The sequence below is a fragment of the Onychostoma macrolepis genome, chromosome 09 (assembly GCF_012432095.1).
Source record: "Onychostoma macrolepis isolate SWU-2019 chromosome 09, ASM1243209v1, whole genome shotgun sequence".
NCBI classification, from domain to species: Eukaryota; Metazoa; Chordata; class Actinopteri; order Cypriniformes; family Cyprinidae; genus Onychostoma; species Onychostoma macrolepis.
Genome location: NC_081163.1, coordinates 13583131 through 13592802, shown reverse-complemented (window position 1 = coordinate 13592802; position 9672 = coordinate 13583131). Strand labels below are relative to the sequence as shown.

Sequence of the window (9672 nt, the reverse complement as noted above, 5' to 3'; positions counted from 1 at the left end):
CTTTTTACTGAACTATGTGCTGCTCTCAGGACAGGAGTACTCAATAGGTTCATATCACTGTTATTTTTAGTGTACTATTCGCTACATTTATCAAAGTATTTCTGTATGACTATACATTGCTTGGTCATTTAAGAATGATCTTAACTACATTTCAGATGCTGTGCAATAAGATTGGTCTGCTGGTTAGTCAGGTTATGCCGCCCTGTCGCACAAAGTTACATGACTTTTTTGATGTGCATAGAGGAATTTATTTGCACATTATTTGCATTTACTCTTAATCACACAAGCCAAAAACCACCTCATTTTTTTTTTTTTTTTTTTTTTTTTCTGGAGCCTCCCCAGTCGACAGCATTGCACATTTTGAAAGTTTTCCTTATTCCTTAGATTACCTTGAGAGACTTTAGGAACAATTTTAAAACCCTTGGTTTAAACTAATCCTGTTCCTAGAGATCTACCTTCCTGCAAAGTTCAGCTTCAGCCATATGCCCTAAACACACTGCACGATTTTCGGCTGTCCCAGGCGAAAGATTGGCATCGTGAAACAATTGTGGCCAATCAGAAATCACCACGATTGCTTCACGAAGGCGGTCTTTCGTCTGGGACAGCCTAAAATCGTGCAGTGTTTCAGGCTTTAATCAAACAAACAAGAACCAGCTAATTAAGCTCTTCAAGAGCACTTTACAGACAGGTGTGTTTGATCAGGATTGGAGCTGAACTCTGTAGGAAGGTAGATCTCCAGGAACAGGACTGGGCACTCCTGGTTTAAACTGTATGTAGCTGAAAATACAGTAGTCCAAGAAAAAATGATTATAACTGATTTGTTGAATATAACTTGCCAGCAAATAATAATAATAATAATAATGCTCTGTACCCATACTTTTATTTATTTATATTAGTGGTGGGCCGTTATCGGCGTTAACGTGCTGCGTTAACGTGAGACTCTTATCGGGCGATAAAAAAAATATCGCCGTTAATCTATTCTCAAAGTTGGGCTGGGAGCTGGGTCTATACTACGCAAGCTATGATGACTTTCACCTTGATATTTTAGCGCGGATGTATACCTAGCCGAATTGCACTGTAGGGGGCGAGAACGAGTCTTCGAACCTGTGTGTATGCCTACTGTGAAATTACCACATCAAACGTGACGTGCTAACATGGATGCAGCTATGAAGCCGCCGGGTTTCCTTCAGGGAAAGTTTATTTTCAAGAAGCTTCCCAATGGAAATCGGCAAGTCATTTCTGTCTCTACGTTACATGGTCGCTATCTCTGTATCGCGCGCACAGCGGAGTTCCGCCCCGGTTCGCACACACACATGTAAGCGCACACACAAGTGAGCACACTACCACTCCTATTTGTAAATATTAAGCCGCAAAACATCTATTTAAATATGACTTCTGTGTGTCTCTGTGTTAATGTATGGCGCAGACGCACGGGTTTGTTCACTACTCGTACAGAAGCGCGCCTGACGCTTGCGGTGATATTCTGTCGTCTCACTAAATGAGGACATACATGAACAACATCTCCAGAACTGCTCTGAGAGTCACTTCACGAGCATTCGAGCGTTCCATTTGAGAAAAACTATCCTCATATCACATAAACAGAAATGTAAAGGTATTCACGGCAACCAGTCAAAATAAAAGTTCGGTTTCCCTTGAAGACATTGGGCAGAACGTAATAGGCTAAGGCTACTACTACTAAAACTATTAAAACCTTATCTTTAAGGAATAATCATACAATGTCTTCAATGTTATTATCAATATTAAATTCTTGATGACTGCTAGTTGTTTACTACTAGTAGTGAACTTATTCTGATCTACTTGGCAGAATTCAAATGAGCCATTTTAATCTAGATTAATTCCAAGATTACAGTGAGATTAATCTAGATTAAAAAATTAATCTATGCCCACCACTAATTTATATATACTGTGTATATATATGTGTATATATATATATATATATATATATATATATATATATATATATATATATATATATATATATATTTCAGGACAGAAAGACCAGAATTGGGAAGAAAAAAATATCTGGGCCATATTCCCTTTGCATCAGCAGCTTCCTGATGAGGTAAATTAAAAAAAAAAAAAGAAAAATAATTGGTTTCTATTACAATTCATATTTGTACAACTTTATTGACTTTTGCTAGGGTACTTTTTCCATGTTATAAGCTCTATGTTTTCTAGTAGTATTTCTTAGTAGATGTATAGAGAGTAGTATGGTAGAACTATTGCAATGAAGTGCAGATGGTTTACCAAAAACTAAAGTGTACTGTATATTTGTTATCTTATTCAATATGCACTGGTAACTACACGCATATAAAGTATCTGTTTTCTGTATATTATTCATAATTGTTTCTGTCTATAGTCCTGGAGAACTCACAAATGCACTGTAGATTCAACTACATTTTTTTTATTAATTTACGTTTTCACATGCTTATAATGACAACAAACCTGTCATTGACTGTGACTGTTTCATGTAGTTTTTCTTCTCTTTGCAGAATAACATTCTTGAAAAAGCAGAAGCCATCATTGGTCCATACTTGGAGTAAGGGAATCTCTAGACTTTCTTTGTAAATTCCTCTAGATTTAGTTGAGAATCTTGTTGATATTTGAAGTGCCCATATTATTTTTTCCCCCAAATATTACTTTTCATGCATTGTAAAATAGCTGTTTGTAAATGTAAAAGGTCTGCAAAAGTTTAAAGATCAAATTTCATGACAAATAAAGTTTTGTCTCCTAAAAGTAAGAATTGATTCTGAACTGCTGTGCTGAAGTGAGTGTCAGAAACTCCAATCTCACTTCCTGTTAGCAATTACCTGTTAGGTTTGTCTGCATAATGCCAGCCTATGGACTTCATCGGCTGTCCCTCAAACGTCTACTCTAATCTGCCCTCAATCACTGTAGTTGTAGCTGAGGCCGAACTGAGTATAGTAGGCTCTAGGAATGGCAGGGTTTAAGGATGTATTACGTGTCATTTAAGAAATTGTCACATTTGAGGAAGTTGAAAATCTGATTTTTATCTTTGATCTTATGATTTTACTAGTAATTATGTTTGTTTACATTGCTACATTTCAGATGCTGTGAAGTGAGCTGGTCAGTAATGTAATTTTCCTGGTATGCAAGTTTGCTCCACAAAATAAAGTGGTCCAGGAAATATATGAAAATAAGGATGTTCATGATTCAATATCCTAAACTAAACCCTTCAGGTAAAATACATTTGTTTTAAATTAATTTTTTTAATTAAATTCTTTTTTTTTCATGACTATCAGTGTAAATTGAAACCAGATTCTTTATGCATTTCAAATGCAGGAAGAAGTTGCAAACATGTCTGGAGACTTTGAGAAGATATCTGGCAAGTCAACCTATGGCCTGGTTTAAAGGGAGCACATTCAAACTACAGCAGCTTAATGATACACCTGCTCTAACTTTTTGTTGTGAAATGTTCCTGTGGATTATACATGCATTTAATTCTCTGGATTTGTTTGTAATTGTATAAAAATGGAAAGAAGTCATAATTATACTTGATTATTTTATTGTAATATTGGACCTGTAAACTGATTATTTTCAATCAAAATTTATTTTATTTTGTTCTTACACAAACAATTGAATTGACATTGAATTAAACAACATTAACAGCATGGAGAAAAAGAAAATAACTAACTATTTTGGCTATTTTTTACATTACAAGCGCAACTGCAATAGACTATGAGAACACTAAGTGGTTGCACATACTGTAGATTGACACTGGGATCTTTTGCAATCACATTTAACACAAGTCAACTCACAAAAATAACACAAGTCAACTCTGTGACAGAAGACCTATCAGATGGTAATTGTTTCTCATGTGAACATATGTAAAAATGTATTTACTCATGGATTTGATGCTTTTTTTCACAGTGGAGAAGCAAGATGTGTGATCATATGAACCTAGAAATGCACTGCTGACATGGCCAATCGCATGGTTGTCTGCTATAAATAAATAAAATGGCATATGCTTGGAATAATAAATAAATTTAAATGTAATATACTATTCATTATTTATTTAAATCTCTGGTTTAAAAATAGGAAAATAGACCCACTATAGTTTAAATAGTTTTTTTAAATTTTATCTCTCAAAATAATGGGTGTCATTTAAAAATGTGGAGATTAGCAGAAATGCGTTGCAACCTCTTATTTATATGAGGTAAACAAAGCTGCTTGGTTTACATTTTTATGTATGTACTTGTAGGGCTATACATATTTTAAAGTTGTATTGTATACCTGTTACTGCCATAATAATGACCCATTTCAAATGTTTACATGCTTTCTTGTCTTTTTGTTCTTAACAGCACTCAATTGTTGTGGTGGAGCATTTATTAAATATTGTTCTTGTAAATACTTTATAGCATTTCAGTATTTTTTTTCAGTAATATGCATGCAAAGTACAACAGTTAGTATATCATGTTAAACGGTGGTCAAAAAGGATTTAAACAGTTAGTTTTGAATCTATTTCTAGATGTGGATTCGGACAGCAATTAAATTACCACATGACTTTATTAATTCGGCCAGGGATTTTTACAGGGATGGTGGGAGAAAAACACTGACATTCTGGATTTGAATGGCAATAAAATCACAGACTAACCCCTGTAAATGCTGAAAATCGCTTACGTCCCCATGAGAACCAATTACCATCCAAATCTGGCTATTATGTGCTTTTATCAGGTGGAACCAAACATACACCATTTTTAATACATCTCCATTTTTGCACCATTTTGGACTCGGCAGCATCAGATGCCTCTTCAGTGGTAGCTCCTTTGATTTGTCGAATTTCTGCCAGCTCGTCCAGGTAACTGAAGAATAAAATAAAAGTTCAATCAATAATACAGTAATTGTCTACCGATTTATAAAAGTAATAATTTAAAAAAAATAAATAAATTGAATACCCTTAAAAATATGCATACATTTACTAGACTAAAACTAGTAAAAATAAACAGGAAGGTTATGCCAAAATATCAATACTACATAAAAAAAAATGAATATATATATATATATATATATATATATATATATATCTACGCAGTGTAGAATACAATGTATATTATGGGACAACTTGCTTCAGTTTTACAACAGTCAAGAATGGCCAGGGAGCTAACAGCCATGTTTACTGAATGTTCTTCATGCTTGATATAATGTGTTGTCTAAAAGAATGAACAATGGTTAGATCATAGAGGATGGCACATAGTATACTAAATAACAGTAACACTGACCTATTGAGTACTCCTGCCCTGAGAGCAGCGCATAGTTCAGTAAAAATAATATGAATGTTGAATACTCCTGCCCTGAGAGCAGCACACAGTTCAGTAAAAATAACAGTAATAGGGACCTATTGAGTACTCCTGCCCCAAGAACAGCACATAGTTCAGTAAAAAGAACAGTAATAGGGACCTATTGAGTACTCCTGCCCCAAGAGCAGCGCATAGTTCAGTAAAAAGAACAGTAATAGGGACCTATTGAATACTCCTGCCCCAAGAGCAGCGCATAGTTCAGTAAAAAGAACAGTAATAGGGACCTACTGAGTACTCCTGCCCTGAGAGCAGCACATAGTTCAGTAAAAAGAACAGTAATGGGGACCTATTGAGTACTCCTGCCCCAAGAGCAGCACATAGTTCAGTAAAAGAACAGTAATAGGGACCTATTGAGTACTCCTGCCCTGAGAGCAGCACATAGTTCAGTAAAAGAACAGTAATGGGGACCTATTGAGTATTCCTGCCCTGAGAGCAGCACATAGTTCAGTAAAAGAACAGTAATGGGGACCTATTGAGTACTCCTGCCCTGAGAGCAGCACATAGTTCAGTAATAATAATATGAATATGCAGTACTCCTGCCCGAGAGCAGCACATAGTTCAGTAAAAATAATATGAATATGCAGTACTCCTGCCCTGAGAGCAGCACATAGTTCAGTAAAAATAACAGTGATATTAATACTGAGTACTCCTGCCCTGAGAGCAGCACATAGTTCAGTAAAAATAACAGGAATATGAATATTAAGTAGTCCTGCCCTGAGAGCAGCACATAGTTCAGTAAAAGAACAGTAATAGGGACCTATTGAGTACTCCTGCCCTGAGAGCAGCAAATAGTTCAGTAAAAGAACAGTAATGGGGACCTATTGAGTACTCCTGCCCTGAGAGCAGCACATAGTTCAGTAAAAGAACAGTAATGGGGACCTATTGAGTATTCCTGCCCTGAGAGCAGCACATAGTTCAGTAAAAAGAACAGTAATGGGGACCTACTGAGTACTCCTGCCCTGAGAGCAGCACATAGTTCAGTAAAAAGAACAGTAATGGGGACCTATTGAGTACTCCTGCCCCAAGAGCAGCACATAGTTCAGTAAAAGAACAGTAATAGGGACCTATTGAGTACTCCTGCCCTGAGAGCAGCACATAGTTCAGTAAAAGAACAGTAATGGGGACCTATTGAGTACTCCTGCCCTGAGAGCAGCACATAGTTCAGTAATAATAATATGAATATGGAGTACTCCTGCCCTGAGAGCAGCACATAGTTCAGTAAAAATAATATTAATATTAAGTACTCCTGCCCTGAGAGCAGCACATAGTTCAGTAAAAATAACAGGAATATGAATATTAAGTAGTCCTGCCCTGAGAGCAGCAAATAGTTCAGTAAAAGAACAGTAATAGGGACCTATTGAGTACTCCTGCCCCAAGAGCAGCACATGGTTCAGTAAAAGAACAGTAATAGGGACCTATTGAGTACTCCTGCCCTGAGAGCAGCACATAGTTCAGTAAAAGAACAGTAATGGGGACCTATTGAATACTCCTGCCCTGAGAGCAGCACATAGTTCAGTAAAAGAACAGTAATGGGGACCTACTGAGTACTCCTGCCCTGAGAGCAGCACATAGTTCAGTAAAAGAACAGTAATGGGGACCTATTGAGTACTCCTGCCCCAAGAGCAGCACATAGTTCAGTAAAAGAACAGTAATAGGGACCTATTGAGTACTCCTGCCCGAGAGCAGCACATAGTTCAGTAAAAGAACAGTAATAGGGACCTATTGAGTACTCCTGCCCGAGAGCAGCACATAGTTCAGTAAAAGAACAGTAATGGGGACCTACTGAGTACTCCTGCCCGAGAGCAGCACATAGTTCAGTAAAAGAACAGTAATGGGGACCTATTGAGTACTCCTGCCCTGAGAGCAGCACATAGTTCAGTAAAAGAACAGTAATAGGGACCTATTGAGTACTCCTGCCCTGAGAGCAGCACATAGTTCAGTAATAATAATATGAATATGGAGTACTCCTGCCCTGAGAGCAGCACATAGTTCAGTAAAAATAATATGAATATTAAGTACTCCTGCCCTGAGAGCAGCACATAGTTCAGTAAAAATAACAGTGATATTAATACTGAGTACTCCTGCCCTGAGAGCAGCACATAGTTCAGTAAAAATAACAGGAATATGAATATTAAGTACTCCTGCCCTGAGAGCAGCAAATAGTTCAGTAAAAGAACAGTAATAGGGAATATTGAGTACTCCTGCCCTAGAGCAGCGCATAGTTCAGTAAAAGAACAGTAATAGGGACCTATTGAGTACTCCTGCCCTGAGAGCAGCATAGTTCAGTAAAAGAACAGTAATAGGGACCTACTGAGTACTCCTGCCCTGAGAGCAGCACATAGTTCAGTAAAAGAACAGTAATTGGGACCTATTGAGTACTCCTGCCCTGAGAGCAGCACATAGTTCAGTAAAAGAACAGTAATAGGGACCTATTGAGTACTCCTGCCCGAGAGCAGCACATAGTTCAGTAAAAGAACAGTAATAGGGACCTATTGAGTACTCCTGCCCGAGAGCAGCACATAGTTCAGTAAAAGAACAGTAATGGGGACCTACTGAGTACTCCTGCCCGAGAGCAGCACATAGTTCAGTAAAAGAACAGTAATGGGGACCTATTGAGTACTCCTGCCCTGAGAGCAGCACATAGTTCAGTAAAAGAACAGTAATAGGGACCTATTGAGTACTCCTGCCCTGAGAGCAGCACATAGTTCAGTAATAATAATATGAATATGGAGTACTCCTGCCCTGAGAGCAGCACATAGTTCAGTAAAAATAATATGAATATTAAGTACTCCTGCCCTGAGAGCAGCACATAGTTCAGTAAAAATAACAGTGATATTAATACTGAGTACTCCTGCCCTGAGAGCAGCACATAGTTCAGTAAAAATAACAGGAATATGAATATTAAGTAGTCCTGCCCTGAGAGCAGCAAATAGTTCAGTAAAAGAACAGTAATAGGGACCTATTGAATACTCCTGCCCTAGAGCAGCGCATAGTTCAGTAAAAGAACAGTAATAGGGACCTACTGAGTACTCCTGCCCTGAGAGCAGCACATAGTTCAGTAAAAGAACAGTAATAGGGACCTACTGAGTACTCCTGCCCTGAGAGCAGCACATAGTTCAGTAAAAGAACAGTAATTGGGACCTATTGAGTACTCCTGCCCTGAGAGCAGCACATAGTTCAGTAAAAAGAACAGTAATAGGGACCTATTGAGTACTCCTGCCCTGAGAGCAGCACATAGTTCAGTAAAAATAACAGTAATAGGGACCTATTGAGTACTCCTGCCCCAAGAGCAGCACATAGTTCAGTAAAAAGAACAGTAATATGAATATTGAGTACTCCTGCCCCAAGAGCAGCGCATAGTTCAGTAAAAAGAACAGTAATATGAATATTGAGTACTCCTGCCCCAAGAGCAGCGCATAGTTCATTAAAAAGAACAGTAATATGAATATTGAGTACTCCTGCCCCAAGAGCAGCGCATAGTTCAATAAAAATAACACTAATATGAACATTGAGTACTCCTGCCCTGAGAGCAGCACATAGTTCAGTAAAAATAATATGAACATTGAGTACTCCTGCCCTGAGAACAGTGCATAGTTCAGTAAAAAGAACAGTAATATGAATATTGAGTACTTCTGCCCTGAGAGCAGTACTAATGCTAATGCTAATGCTAACTGACTGATGAAATGTCATGGAGATTTGAACTAGTTATGTTGTCGCTCATATCGGTTTCACAGATAGCGCGGTAGCATTGGAAAAGCATGTTTTACTCCAGTTACCTCATTAGCAGCTTTGGTGCGATCGACTGATGAAGCAGTCTAATGAAAATGTATTTGTTCTGTGCATCTTTGTTCGCTAATTATCTCACTAAAGGTTTGAGATGGGTTTTTTTTTTTTTTTTTTTCATTAAAATACATGGTAAATTCACTTACCTTGTTATAAATGCCTCCCACGAAGCGCCAGTAACGTATCTGTCTGATGTATTCCCTCCTCCACACACAGGCACGTTCAAATTTCCTGACCCCGCCTCTGCTTCAATTTCATTGGTTGAATCTGTGAACCAATCATTTTCCTTTCTGCCCTCAGAACATGTTTGAGTAAGTAAAACTCCCATCTGCGTGATTTTCAGTGCTACAGTGCTTTAGTGATGTTGAGGTTTCTTTCCCACTCTAACATACCCTGTTGCAAAAGGTTAAAGAGACTTGTTAAAAAATCTTGTACAGAATATATTCACTGGTGAATTTTTACAAAAGAGATTTCAATTTGTTTTTTATTTCTTGGAGCTTTCGAAGACCCTTTTTACTGCTGTGATTTTACCTTAAATTTCTGGTGGATA

The 9672-nt window shown here is 37.6% G+C and overlaps 1 long non-coding RNA gene across 1 annotated transcript; it reads left to right on the top strand.

Moving 5' to 3' along the window:
• Positions 1-2235: 2235 nt before the first annotated feature.
• Positions 2236-4508, top strand: LOC131547458 (uncharacterized). Its single transcript, XR_009272939.1, has 3 exons — positions 2236-2560; positions 3091-3221; positions 3325-4508. It is a non-coding gene; the product is annotated as an uncharacterized LOC131547458 (long non-coding RNA).
• The last annotated feature ends 5164 nt before the right edge of the window (positions 4509-9672 follow it).